At 38.0% G+C, this 15,319-nt stretch overlaps 1 pseudogene; it reads right to left on the bottom strand.

Annotated features, from left to right (window-relative positions):
* Positions 1-12,282: 12,282 nt before the first annotated feature.
* Positions 12,283-12,726, bottom strand: LOC124503414 (40S ribosomal protein S24-like; annotated as a pseudogene).
* Between the last annotated feature and the right edge of the window lie 2,593 nt (positions 12,727-15,319).

Here is a 15,319-nt window from a genome sequence, read left to right as displayed (position 1 = left end):
TTGACTTTTCCTTCTGCCTTGGTGCCCTTTCCCAAATAAACTTCTTACACCTAAGCTTTTGTCTCAGACTATCTTTGAGGAAACCCAAACCAAGGCAATGCTCAGTAAATATTTGTTGAAGAAATGCATAGATTAATTATAGTGTTTCTTCAGCTTTCACTGGTGATCCCGGAAGAAGCAGCTCAGTCCTGCAGGTGGAAAATGATGGAAGCCAATCGACACCTATTGTGGACATGCAGGAAATGGGACAGATAACTATGATATGGGCTGTGGCAGAAAATGTGTACAAGTGCTCTGACAGCAGGGAGGTGTAGCAAACATTGTCACCAAAAGCCCTGCTTTTGGGAGGTGAATATTTTAGAAGAGGTAGATGAATGATTAAATTCCCTCAGTTTACCCAATGTGACTAAGGACAGAGTGGAGGATGCCCACTATTTTGTGCAGCTGCCTGTTCATATTTGTCCATCTACTCACATCAATCCAGGAGGACATCTGCAAATCTGTGTTACACAAAACAGTATAACATGGACTCCATAGTGTCCTGATAGTAGATGGTACCACAGTATCCCTTACCCATATCCTTCCTACTGGAAGCACCAGTGATTCTCCCCATAACAGCTTTCTTTTGGCCCAAGCATGCACAACAACTGGAAGTGCTAGGGAGCTAATGTTACCCCTCAGCCAATGACAGGTGTGAATATCTTAGATCCATTGCCACTCCCTTCCTTGCCCCTCAAGTGGGACAATACTCTGGCATGTTCTACAGTGGAATCGAGCCCCAGTTGTGCAAAGTAGTGACCCATATTGGCTTTCTTCCTATCCCTGTCTAACTTTCCCACTCTACTGGTGTTCCCTGAGGTCACCTCCCGAGTAAACTACACTCCTTTCTCAGGATTTATTTTTATGGGGTGGTTTGTTCTTTTTTTTAAAAAAGAAATTTTAATGTTTATTATTGGGAGACAGAGCATGAGCATGGGAGCGGCAGAGAGAGGAGGAGACACAGAATCCAAGGCAGGCTCCAGGCTCTGAGCACAGAGCCCAACACGGGGCTTGAACTCACAAACCACAAGATCATGACCTGAAGTTGGATGCTTAACCGAGAGAGCCACCTAGGCACCCCTATGGGGTGGGTTGTTCTAAGACACCCATTGCTCATAGGTCATTTTGATAATAATACCAAGTAAAATATCTTAGTCACTTATGATTCCTTGAAGAATATAACCACAAATTACTTTCTCATCCAAATTCTTTTTCTTTAACTCTCCAGAAAAGTCAGATCCTCTGCACTCATGGCTAGTCTTCCATTTTCCAAAATCTAGTACACACATAGAAGATGTGAAGGAAACCTTATCCTTAACTAGAGGAGGTGGACTTTTTATTTCTACCTGCCATGTTGGTCATCACAAGATCTCCTTTGACTTCCTGATATATGCTCAACAGAGGCCACCTGTACCATAATGAAAATCTAATTGGGGCACCAAGAAGTGCAGGTATAAGAAGCATAGGTAAAGTTCTGGGTGACTGGGTTAACTATCAAGAGAAGAGACAGACTTGTGTGGATGATTGTCCTGTTTAATTCCTCAAGTGGCTTAACTTTTTAATCATTAAATATGAAGATGCCCTTTGTCAGATTAAGAAAACTTCCTTTTAAGGACTTTTAGTTTAGTTTAAGAGTTAAAAAAATCATAGTGGATGTCAATTTTATTTTGTGCATTTTATTAATCTATTGAGGCAATCATATGAGTTTTCTCCATTATTTTGTAAATGTGATAAATTAAATTCTTTTTAAAAAAGTATTTAGTACATTTTTGGGAGAGCACAAGCAGGGGAGGGGCAGAGAGAATCCAAAGTGGACTCTGTGCTGACAGGCTGACAGCAGCAAGCCTGATATGGGGCTCAAACTCACAAACTGCAAAATCATGACCTCAGCTGAAGTTGGACACCCAATGGACTAAGCCACCCAGGTGCCCCAAATTCTAATGTTGAATCATTCCTGATTCCCAATAGAAAGTATGGTTTTTTTTGTTTTTTTGTTTTTTTTTTATACATTGTTGGATTTGATTTGCTAATATGGGCTTTAGGCTCTTTGTTTCTATGTTCATGAAAGAGGTTAGCTTCTAATTTTCTTTCATACATTGTACTTATTTGGATATATGGTCATGGTTATATTGCCTTACAAAGGGAATTGAAAATTAAACAACAACAACAACAACCTCCTAAGAGAGTTTGTGTTGTTTTGAATTTTCTATTCCTTGCACATTTGAGAGAATATGCCTGTTTTCTACGTGAAACATTTTAAACTGCTGATTCCATTTCTAATCATTCAAGTGTTCTATTTATTTTTCAGGCAATTTTGGTATATTTCTGGTGAAAAATTTTCCCATTTCACCTAAGTTTTCAACTTTATTGGCATAACATTGCTCATATCTTATCTCCTTAGCATTTGTAGTTATAATCTCTCTTGCACTAATAATATTACTTCTTTTTGTCCTGTTTCTTTTCTTGATCAACATTCCAGAAATTTAAATATTTGGTTACATTTTCCCTGCAAGAACTAACTTCTAGCTTTGTTAAACAACTCCATTATATCTGTGTGATATTTTAAAATTTCTCTCATCTTTATTTTATCTGTCTTCCTACTTTCTTTGAGTATATTCAGTTTTTCCCTTTTTCTAATTAATCATCTCATTACTGTTTAGCCTTCTTTCGTAACGTATTTAAAGCTTTAAATTTTCAAGTACCACATTAGCTCTATCCTACAAATCTTGCTATATTGTCTTTTTATAATTGTTGGCTTGAAAAATTTTCTAAATTCCATTACAAAATCTCTCTGTCCCATGAGTTATTTAGAAATATGTTTTTAGGAGTGACTAGGTAGCTCGGTTAAGCATCTGACTTCGGCTTAGTTCATGATCTCGTGGTCTGTGTGTTCGAGCCCCACATTGGGCTCTGTGCTGACAGCTCGGAGCCTGGAGCCTGCTTTGAATTCTGTGTCTCCCTCTCTCTCTGCCCCTCCCCTGCTCACTCTCTGTCTCTCTCTCTCTTAAAAATAAACATTAAAAAATTAAAAAAATATGTTTTAAATTTTTTGAATTAATTTCTAAAATTAACCTTTTACTTAGTAAATTCTCACCTGATTGCATTGTAGCCTGGGGATGTAATCTCTATAATATCCATTCTTTGAAAATTATTGAGAGTAGCTTTGCATCTACTAATTTTAAGTTGTATTTGAGAAGGGTATTTGAGGAAAATGTGTGTGTTTCAGATGTTGAGTGAATAAAATACCCACTATATCACACTTGTGATATTGGTAAGCTGAAGTGCTGAAATGAGATCCCACCATAGGTCTAAAGAGAATAGAAGATGATTGTTTGCCATCCTAGTGATGCAGGGCTGGGAGCCCTGCTCCCTACCATCTGTCATCCTAGGACCCACGTTCATGGGCACTGCTATGCTCAACATGTGCTGTCTAAGGCCATCCTCTCAGCAGCATCTACATTCCAGTAGGCCAGGAATGTATCTGTTTTCTTCACCTTTGTTCCTCCAGACAGTGCCCAGCATACAGTATACATTTACTAAGTATTTGTTAAATATATGAACCAATGAATGAAGAAAAGATGCCCTCCTAGTTAACATACTAGCAAAATTTAATAAACAGATTTTTTTTTCTTTTCAAACTGCTTAATTATTTTCAATTGACAATACATTATTATGGCTTAAAATTTTAAAGGTACAAAATTATGTACAGCAATAATTTTCTCAGCTTCCCAGTTCCCCTTCCTGGTTTACAGCTTGTTTATATTCCCTAGAGGTATTTTATATATACAAAAGCATCCATGCGTATATATAGACTTGTTTCTAATGTATTTTTCAATCATAGTAACATGCATCATCCTTAACCTTATATATTCCATTATTTCTGAATTCACATTTCTGAGGATGTGTCAGTTTGTTTATGGGACATTAGGTGGCAGTATATTACCAGAAGATGGAGGCAGAGTGGAGGGTGAGAGTAGGAGTGGGTTGTGTGTGTGTTGGGGGATCTTTCCAAAAATTGAACAGCAGTTTCACATGGTTATCCTCTGCACAACAGGTCTCCTGAGCATGTGTGTCTGTGCATGTGTGTAGGTAAATGGCTACCCAATTTTAATAAATGAGGGCTTGGTTGAATTTTAAATCTATTATAAAAATTGAGTGTAAAATCTGACACGGGACTTTAGTTTGTTGAGAAAAACACAATTTTAGAGCCACTCCAGACTCCCCTACAAGCCTTCCAAGATCATGCATGTGCACGTTTCCTCCCTCAAAATTGTTAGCCTCAAATGATTTAAACCCACACAGTACTTATAATCTGAGGTGTTAAAGTAACAATGAAAGCACCCTTACTTTCTCCATGCTTTAGATTTTCCCTTGCTTTAAAAAAATTAATTGACTCCTTTTCCTACATGTGGTCCTTGCCTCAGGCCCACAGCTATGCTTCCCCTCTGTCCTGGTGACAATGACTCCCCTATTTCTCCTACTCCCTTCTAGTGAAGTTCTAGGAAATGTAAGGAAAGAAGTGTATACATTTCCTTTAATAAAACCCCTACTCTCATCAAAGATTGCATTCTATGCACATTATTGTATATACATTTTTCATTTAACAGTATACCCTGGAAGGGCACCTGGGTGGCACAGTCAGTTGAGAGTCCAACTCTTGATTTCAGCTCAGGTCGTGATCCCAGGGTCATGGGACTGAGCCCTGCATGGGGCTCTGTGCTGAGCATGGAGCCTGCTTAAGATTCTCTCTCTCTTTCTATCTTTCTCCCTCTGTTTCTCTCCCTCACTCACACAAACACACACTCTCTCTAAAATAATTATAAATGATGATACACTATCTATCCTTGAACACATGCCACCTCTTGTCTTTTTACCTTATAAAGGCTTTACCTATAAGGCAAGCCCAAACTCACCTCATAGAAAACACACAAAAGGTAATTTTAAACAAGGCCTTTTTGATCTTACTATGTCTTCCTTTCATTTCTATCTTTATTCTATACACATTCCTTTCCCTCCTTTTAATTCCTATTATTCTTCTTGTCTCACCAATCAGTACCCTGCATCCTCTTGCTTTTTCCCTTAAGGTGACCTTCAGCCTCTCCCACTAGAACAGACACACTCTGAGGACCTGGGACTCATCTCTTTGCATTCCCATGCTTGGCCCAGTGGCTGGCAAATTCAGATTAAAATCTCAATTTGTGTCTGCTGGGTAAACAAATTTGTATGCCAATATATTAGATCTTAGGATTGTTACAAATATGTAACACCCTCAAGGATCAAACATCTGTCTGCTAAACAGTTAAGCAACAAAACTATATATAATAGACTGTATGGAGCAGACTAATTGCTTAACTTAAATGCTATAATTAGTATTCTTACTAAGGTTCTTCCTAAGGCACTCTCCTACATATCCAGTGCACTCATCAAAATTAGAAACTTAACACTAATGCAGTACTATCATGGAACCCACACAGACCAAGTTTCACTGATTGTACCAAAAGTGTCTTTTGTAGCAAAAACACAACACAACAAAAAATTCTTTCCTTTATCTTTCTTCCTTTGTGGTCCAGAATATAATTCTGGATCATGTACTGAATTTAGTTGTCTCTGCCAGTCTTTTTCAATCTAGAATAGACCCTCAGCCTTTCCTTGTATTTCATGACCTTGTCATTTTTGAAGAACATGCACCAGTTACTTTGTAGAATGTATCTCAGTTTGGGTTGGTCTGATGTGTCTTCATGATTCAATTCAGGTTATGTATTTTGGGCAGAAGTGATTTACCACAAAAGTGATGTGTTCTCAGCGCATCTCAGAGCCCTGATAGCTCATTATTGGTGATGTTAACTTTACTCACTTGGTTGAGATAGTATCTGCTAGGTTTCTTCACTTTGTTACATACACCCTTCAAATTAATTCTTCAGAAAATGATTATTATCTTCATTCTATAGATGAGCAAACTGAGGCACAATGATGTAGATACCTTGCCAAAAATCATACTAATAAGCCAGGATCCCAACCCAGACATTCTGGCTCCAAAGCAAACACTTTTAGCTGCCAAACCAAAAGTAACTTGTTGGGGCTAGAAGACTTGATGTGCTTGGCCTGTGGAGAACCACTGGAGGGCAGAGAATATGAGGATGGACAGAAAGGTGGAGTGGAATGGGCTAAGCTTCTTTATCAGTATGTCTGGCTTGGGGCTTGGTGCATTACTCTGGATAATTTTGTTAACGGTGGCCTGAGGATGGCTTGTGCTGACCTGGCTGTCCTCTGGAGTGTCAGAGCTGGACCGGCTTGAGATTATCACTCCAAATCCTCATTCTGAGGGTAAGTTCCTTGTAGTTGTTGGGAGGTCATGATGTTCCCCCAATCTTGATTTCTTGGCTATATCCATCACTTACATTGTAGAAGCATAGTGAAAGAGTTGTTATAATTGAGTCATGGACAAAAAGAGTTGATCTATATTTTGGAATGCCATGTGAACAAGAGCTACATACCTGCTTCACAAATACATCCCTGTTTGTTAGTGTCCAAGCTCATCTAGGGCTAGAGACTCCCAGGTTTCAAGGCTTTATCTGAGCAGACCTACTCCCGATCCTTTGTCCTTCCCTCCAATTCTTTTGACCTGTCTTCTCTCAAGCCCTTTATGACCCTTGAAAGGCTCTTAACTTTCTTTAATGTTTATTCATTTTTTAGAGAGACAGGGAGACCCAGAATCTGCAACAGGCTTCAGGCTCTGAGCTGTCAGCACAGAGCCTGATGTGGGACTCAAACCCATGAACCACAAGATCATGACCTGAGCCAAAGTTGGACACTTAACTGACTGAGCCACCCCGGTGCCCCAAACTCTTGAAAGGCTCTTGGTCATCACTGTCTTGATTCCCCATTGCTGACCCAACTGTGTCCTTATAACATAGACTTTGCCATGCACTCCTTCTCCATACCTGGCAGAGCTCCAACTTTCACTCAGTCAAATTTCCTCTGCTCCACAGTAATATTTCCAGATTCTCAGTCTTAGTTTGGGTCCCTTTGGGAACCAAAGTCTAAAGCAGGAGGGAACTGGGGTATACATCAGCTTCTGTCAGTCATTTGCCAAGATTTAATTTCTCTGCATATCTGGCCTGCTGTACATGCAGGCTCCGGAAGAGCCCTCAGGCACAGAGACCAGACAGGACATTTGGAGTTAACTATAGTTGATATCAGAAAGGTGGGATTTGGAGGCTATTTATGAGGGTACTGGAAACCTGGTTCTTAGTTAATATCTTAGGGCATTAGAGCAGAAAGGGAGTTCAGAGACAATCTAGTCTACTTTCTCCCCCTCTCCCAATGGAATCAGGGATAAACATTGTATCCTCAGTTATAAAGAGGAAACTCAGATGGAAAAATTTCCTGAATTTCCTCAAATTCCCTGAGCTTCACTCTTTTTTAATTTTATTTTTAAAATTTATTTTTATTCTTGAAAAATTTAAATTCCAGTGTAGATAACACACAACATTATATTAGTTTCAGGTATACAATATAATGATTCAACAGTTCCACATATTACTCAGTGTTCCTCAAGTAAGTGTACTCTTAATTCCCTTTGCCTATTTCACCTATCACTCTACCCACTTCCCCTCCAGTAACCATCTGTTTGTTCTCTATGGTTAAGAGTCTGATTTTGGGGTGCCTGGGTGGCTCAGTCAGTCAAGCATCTGATTTCAGATCAGGTCATGATCTCACAGTTCACAGGTTTGAGCCCTGCATTGGGCTCTGTGCTGACAGCACAGAGCCAGGAGCCAGCTTCAGATTCTGTATCTCCCTCTCTCTGCCCTCCCTTGTTCATGCTCTCTAAAATAAATAAACGTTAAAAATTTTTTTAAAAATATTAAAAACAGTGTTTTTTGGTTGGTCTCTCTATTTTTTTTCTTTTGTTCATTTGTTTTGTTTCTTAAATTCCACATATTAATTAAATCATATAGTATTTGTCTTACTCTGGCTTATTTTGCTTAGTATTATACTCTCTAGATCCATCTATATTGTTGCAAAAGGCAAGATTTCATTCTTTTCATGGTTGAATAATATTCCTGTGTGTGTGTGTGTGTGTGTGTGTGTGTGTGTGTACACATGACCTTTTTTTTATCCATCCCACTATTAATGGACAGTTGGGCTGCTTCTACAATTAGGTGTTATAAATAATGCTGCTACAAACATAAGGGTGCATGTATCTCTTTGAATTAATGTTTCTGTATTTTTTTGGGTAAATATCCAGTAGTGCAATTACTGGATCATAGGGTAGTTCTATTTTTAACTTTTTGAGGAATCTCCATACTGTTTTTCAGAGTAGGTGCACCAGTTTGCCTTCCCACCAACAGTGCACGAGGACTCCTTTCTTTCCATATCCTCACCAATACCCATTGTTTCTTGTGTTGTTGATTTTAGTCATTCTGACAGGTGTGAGGTGATACCTCATTGTAGTTTTGATATGTATTTCCCTGATGAGTGATGTTGAGCATTTTTTAAATGTGTCTTCTTGGTCATCTGTATGTCTTCTTTGGAGAAATCTCTGTTCATGTCTTCTGTCCACTTTTAAATTGGATTATTTGGGGGTTTTTTTGGTGTGTTTATGTTGAGATGTATAAGTTTTTTATATATTTTGGATACTAACCTTTTCCTGAATATGCTATTTGCAAATATGTTCTCCCGTTCAGTAGCTTGTCTTTTAGTTTTGTTGGTTGTTTCCTTTGCTGTGAAGAAGGCTTTTATTTTGATATAGTCTCAATAGTTTATTTTTGCTTTTGTTTCTCTTGTCTCAGGAGACCTATCTAGAAAAAAATTGCTATGTCCAATGTCAGAGAAATTACTGCCTATCACTCTTATGTAAAATGAAGATTAAAAATAATATCTAACCATTGGGTAGCACAGAGTAAACAACAAATGTTAGGTGTTATTTTAGGAGAAAAAGCCTTGTTGTACTAGTTAGCTATTGCCACAGTGCTATGTAACAAACCATCCTAAAACTCAGTGCACACAGTAGTAGCATTTCTGAAATGGTGGTGTAATGAGCACTGCAGACCCTTTCCCAAGCAAAACAAGCAAAACTGGTAAAAAAAATATTTAAAAGTAATAGCCACTTTAAGTCTGAAAATTCTAAGGGCATACAGCATATGGAAAAACACTTATTCAAGAAATTCTACTAACTCTGGGTAAGAACAGCGAGTGTCTGTGGCACTGAGGCATGATCATGATCCGTCTCCTCTCCCTCCATGAAGCTCTATTTTAGGTGGGTATAATCAAGAAAATGGACTCCTCTCCTCAGTTCTCAATCTTGGGTTACACATTCACCCCAGGAGGGAAAGACTACTAACATTTCTCATCTCCCTCCAGCTCCATGTTGCAGAAGCTCTATTTCAGATAAGAGTAGCCAAGAGGTCTGTGGCTACCCTCTTCCACCTAGGCGCACCCACACGTAGGGCACAGGTTATACCCCAGGTATGGCAGGCCAGGAATAATGGGTCCTGGTTGCCCTTGCCCCAGCTCATTCATAAGCTAGACTTTCCATTCCAGAAAAAGCAGGCTGAGAAAACCTCAGAAAGCTGAGGGCTATATCCCTGCTCTAGTGTCATTCTAGTAAAGCAGGAGCATCATTCTAAGAGAAGGGCGGGGGGATGATTGTCCCTACCTCCAGAAACAAGGCAGTGGTGCAGAGGTTCTGTGAGGAAGAGAGACAGGTCATAAGAATAACAAAGACTTTGTAGTTCTCCTCAAGAGGACTGACTTTACATGGAATAGAACGTGGGGAAGTTCAAGCCTAATCATAGTCTCAAAAGCAATGGATTGAGCCCTGTACTCTTCACTGACACCGAAGACCCTGCTTCAGATCCTCTGTCTCCCTCTCTCTCTGCCCCCACCTCAAAAATAAATAAACATTAAAAAAATTTTAAAAAGCAGTGGAGATTTTGGTGGTTAGCAATTAAGAGGAGACTGGTAGCAACAAGGGAAATGGTGGGCCAGTTATGCTTTCAATAGAACCAGGGAAAGAGGTAGCTAGGAAGATCCCCACTGGAGTCAGAGCAAGCCTCAAACACTGATTCAAAACCTACTTTAATCCTTTAAAGGGCCCCAAATTTTACTGGATCAGATTATAGAGCAATTTATGCCCCAGAATGTTGTCAGAAACAACAGAACAATCAGCTAGCAATTAGTGGAAGTTAAATCTGGATACAATATCGGTAGAGACAGATGATCTAGAAACATAAAGGAAACATTTCTTTCCTCAGAGAAAGAGAAGTCAAAGCAAGTCCAACTAGGACCATTGTCATCCCTGGACAGAGGAAGGGTCAAAGTGACTGTGAAAGTGTCGAACATTGTGCTCTCTGAGGAGTGAAATAAAAGGTTGTTTATATGAGGGGAAAGAGACAGTGAAAACTTCCAGACAAATCAGTAAGCAAATAAGTGATTATAGCCTTGGAATAAGTGTCCAGAATTGCTACAATATATTACCTAAAATGTCCAGTTTTCAATGAAAAAGAATGAGATATGCAAAGAAATAGGAAAGGGTGACAAATTCACAGGAAAAACGTAGTAGTAGTAGTAGTAGTAGTAGTAGTAGTAGTAGTAGAAATTATCCTTCAGGAAGCCAAGATGTTGGATTTACTAGACAAACACTTTAAACCAGCTATTGTTCAAATGAAAATATGTCTAAAGAATTAAAGGAAAGTAGGAGAACAATGTCTTGCCAAATAAAGAACATCAATAAAGAGATAGAAATTATTTTAAAAGAACCAGAGATTCTAGAGTTGGAAAAAGACAATTTCTGAAGTGAAAAATTACTAGAAGAGTTCAATAGCAGATTTGAACTAATGTAATCAAGAATCAGCAAATTTGAAGATAGATCAATTGAGATGATCAGTCTGAGGATTGGAAAGAAAAAAAAATGGACAAATGACAGAGTATAAGAGACCTGTGGGACACCATCAACCATACAAACATACACATAATTAAATCCCTAGAAGGAAAGGAGGTAAAGGGGCACAAAGAAGATTTGAAGGAACAATAGTAATAAACTTCCCAAGTTTTATGGAAAACATTAGTCTGCCTATTTCGGAAGCTAAACTATTCCAAGTAGAATCAAAGAGATCTACACCAAGACACACCATAAACAAACTGCTGAAAGCCAAAAACAAAGAGAGAATCTTGAAAGCAGTGAGAGAGAAGTGATTCATTACCTAGGATGGATTCTCAATCAGAAACCATGGAGGCCAAAATGACACTGTCTTCTGAGTTTGAAAAGAAAAAAAATCCACAAAATTTATATTCAACAAAAATACCCTTCAAAATGAAAGAGAAATTAAGACATTTTCAGATAAAAACCCAGGGAGTTTGTCACTAGTAGACCTGCCATACAAGAAATACTAAAAAGAGTTTTTCAAGTTGAATATAAGGACACTAGACAATAATCTGAATCCACATGAAAAACCAAAGAATACTGAAAAGATAAATATATAGATTAAAATAAAAGACAGTATTCCGTATTTTTGTTTGTAAGCATTTTCCTTTCATATATGATTTAAAAGACAACTGTATAAGGGTGCCTGGGTGGCTCATTCAGTTAAGCTTCTGACTTGGGCTCACGTCATGATCTCACAGTTTGTGAATTTGAGCCCTGCATCGGGCTCTGTATTGACAACTCAGAGCCAGAGTCTGCTCTGGATTCTGTGTCTCCCTCTCTCTGCCCCTCCCCCACTGTCTCTTTCTCTCAAAAATAAATAAATATTAAAAAAACCACAACTGTATAAAGCAATCATTATAAAATTGTATTGATAAACTCCTTACATATAAAGATGTCATTTGTTTCACAATAATAGGACAAAAGAGGGAGCAGGGAACAGAGCTACACTGGAGCAAAGTCTTTGTGTATTACTGAAATTTATTAGCCTTAGAACTAGATTATTACAAAAATTTTGTTTATTTTTATTTATTCATTTTGAGAGACAGAGAGAGAGCAAGCAGAGGAGGGGACAGAGAGAGAAGGAGACAGAATCCCAAGCAGGCTCCATGCTATCAGTGCAGAGATCAATGCAGTGCTTGAGCTCATGAACGATGAGATCATGACATGAGCCAAAATCAAGAGTCATATGCTTAACTGACTGAACCACCCAGGCACCCTGGGCCTAGATTATTTTAAGTTTTTTTTTTTTAAAGTTCTTAGTTTATGAATCCTCTCATGAAAAATCTGCACAAACGCCAGATAGTCCCTGAAGCATCTTTACTCCTTCTGTTGTCCAATCTCCAGCTCACTTTTTGCCAGCACCAACATTAGCTTTTGCAGTTCCCCTGACTTTCTTCATTTGGTTCTTGCGTTCCTTCCGCTGTTTTCTTGACGTCTTTTTCTTCTCATACAGGCCATGTCGTGCAAGTCTATGTTTGGGTGCATTTTTCTTTGCATAATCCAAGGAATCATAAATCATGCCAAAGCCAGTTGTCTTGCCACCTCCAAAATGGGTTCTGAATCCAAATACAAAGATGACATCTGGTGTGGTCTTGTACATTTTGGCTAGTTTTTCCCGAATTTCTGTCTTAGGTACTGTTGCCTTTCAGGGGTGAAGAACATCGATGACCATCTGTTTCCGCTGAAGTAGTCGGTTGGTCATGAACTTCCTGGTCCGGATAGTTACTGTGTCATTCATGATGGTGGTCGAGCTTTAGGCAGCCAGGGAGGAAAAGAGCTAGATTATTTTAAGTTAATAAGTTCATTGTAATCCCCAGGGCAATCACTAAGAAATTATCCAAAAAAAAAAAAAAAGAAAAAAGAAAGAAAGAAATAAACAGCAAGGGAATTAAAATGATATATTAGAAAATATTTAAATAGAGAAGGCAGTCATGGAGTAATAGAAGAACCAAAAAGATGTAAGAATGTAGAAGACAAATAGCAAAATGAAAGACATAAATTCTACCTTATCAGTAATTATTTGGAATGTAAATGGATTAAACATTCCAATAAAAAGGCAAGGATTGCTGGAATGGGCTAAAAATGATCCAACTGCTCTATAAGCCAACCAGGAAAAGAGTTCCTTTATAAGCTAATTTATTAATGCTCTCTCAAGATAAGGCAACATTACACAATTAATTACATAATGAGAAGGAAAGGTCTTTTTGGATCACAGACACATAAACACACACAGATTGCTTCAATTATAGCCCTTTTCCCCACTAAATGATCTTGCCACCTTTGTTGAAAATCATTTAACATATATATACAGACTTACTTCTGTGCTCTTTATTCTATTCTATTGGTTTGTTTGTCTTTATGGTAGTATAGCTGTGGATTTCATAGATACCCTTTAATAGTTTGAGAATGTTCCCTTCATTCCTAGTTCTTATCATGAAGCATGTTGGATTTTGGTCAAATGCTTTTGTGTCTGAGATAATCATGTGATTTTGTCCTTTTTTAAATTATTAATACAGTGTTTGACACTGACTGATTTTCATATAACCAATCTTGCATTCCTTGAATGAATTACACTTGGTCATGCTACATAATCTTTTTTATGTGTTGGTGTCTTTGGTTTGCTGGTATTTTGTTGAGAGGTTTGCATTTATATTCATAAGAGAGATTGATCTATAGTATTCTTTTCTTGTTATGTCTTTGGTTTGGGTATCAGAGTAAAACGTGATTTGTAAAATTAGTTGAAAAATGTTCCCTTCCATTATATTTTTGGGGGTGAAAATGCATTGTGGTTTTTTTGTTTTCGTTTCTTTAAATTTTGGGTTTAAGCCTGGGGTTCTCTTTATAGGAAGGTTTGTTTGTTTTGTTTGTTTGTTTGGGGTGGAGGTTTTTTTTTAAATATGAAATTTATTGTCAAATTGGTTTCCATACAACAACATATCAAAAATTCACAAGAGAATTTCAATAGCACATTTGAACAGGTAGACAGAAGAATTACTAAATGGAAGATGAGACAATTGAAATTATTCAAACCATAAGAGACTCTTAAAAACTGAGAATAAACTGAGGCTGTGGGTGGGAGGGGTGGGTGGGTGATGGGCATTGAGGAGGACACCTGTTGGGAGGAGCACTGGGTGTTGTATGGAAACAGTCACTTTCCTCTTGCTACTTTCAAGATTCTCTTTTTGTCTTTGTCTTTCAACAGTTTGATTATAAGGTGCCTTGCTGTGGATTTCTGAGTTTATTGAGCTTGTTAAATGCGTAATGTCTTTTATAAGATTTGGAAAGTTTTCAGCTATTATTTCTGCAACTATTCTTTCTCTCCCTTTCTCTCTTTCCTCTCCTTCTGGGACTCTCATTCTGCATATGTTGGTATGCCTGATTGTGTTCCACAGGTGACTTAGGCTCTGCTTATTTTCCTTCACTGCTTTTCCTTTCTACTCTTCAGCTCAGGTCATGATCTCACTGTCTGTGGGTTTGAGCCCTGCGTCAGGCTCTGTGCTGATGGCTCAGAGCCTGGAGCCTGCTTCAGATTCTGTCTCCCTCTCTCAGCTCCTCCCCTGCTTGCACTCTGTCTCTGTCTGTCTCTCTCTCTCTCTCAAATAAAAAAAACATTAAGAAGTTTATAAAAAATAAAAGCAAAGAAAACTGGATCTACACATGCCAAAAAAAAAATGAAGTTGGACCTTTACTTTACAACATATATAAAATGTAACTCAAAATAGATCGAAGACCACAGTGTAAGAGCTAAAATAAAATTCTTAGAAGAAAACAGAAAAAAGCTCCATGACACTGGATAAGACAGTGATTTTTTGGATATGACACCAAAAGTACAGGCAAAGAAAGAAAAAATAAATTGACTACATCAAAATTAAAAACTCTTGTACACCAAAGACAGAGTGAAAAAAACCCACAGAATGGGAGAAAATATTTGCAAATCATATACTTGTTAAGGGACTAATATATAAAAATATCTACAACTTCACAACAACAACAAAAAACCTGATTTTAAAATGGGCAAAAGACTTGAGTGGACATTTCTCTAAAGGTATACAAATGAAGAGTAAACACATGAAAAGATGCTCAACATCACTAATTATTAGGGGAATGCAAATCCAAACCACAATGTGATACCATTTTACATTCATTAGGATGGTTATTATTAGCAAAACAAAACAAAACAGAACAGAACAAATCTTTTTTTCCTTTTTTATGAGAGTGGGGGTGGGAGAGTGGGAGGGGCAGAGGGAGAGGAAGAAACAATATCCCTTGATCTCACAACTGTGAGATCATGACCTCAGCCAAAATCAAGAGTCGGACACTTAACTGATTGAGCTCCCCAGACACCCTGAAAAT

The sequence above is a fragment of the Lynx rufus genome, unplaced genomic scaffold (genome assembly GCF_022079265.1).
Source record: "Lynx rufus isolate CCGP_SWC_20201006 ecotype Redwood Valley unplaced genomic scaffold, mLynRuf1.p SCAF_8, whole genome shotgun sequence".
Lineage (NCBI taxonomy): Eukaryota > Metazoa > Chordata > Mammalia > Carnivora > Felidae > Lynx > Lynx rufus.
This window is presented reverse-complemented; position numbering and strand designations above follow the sequence as displayed.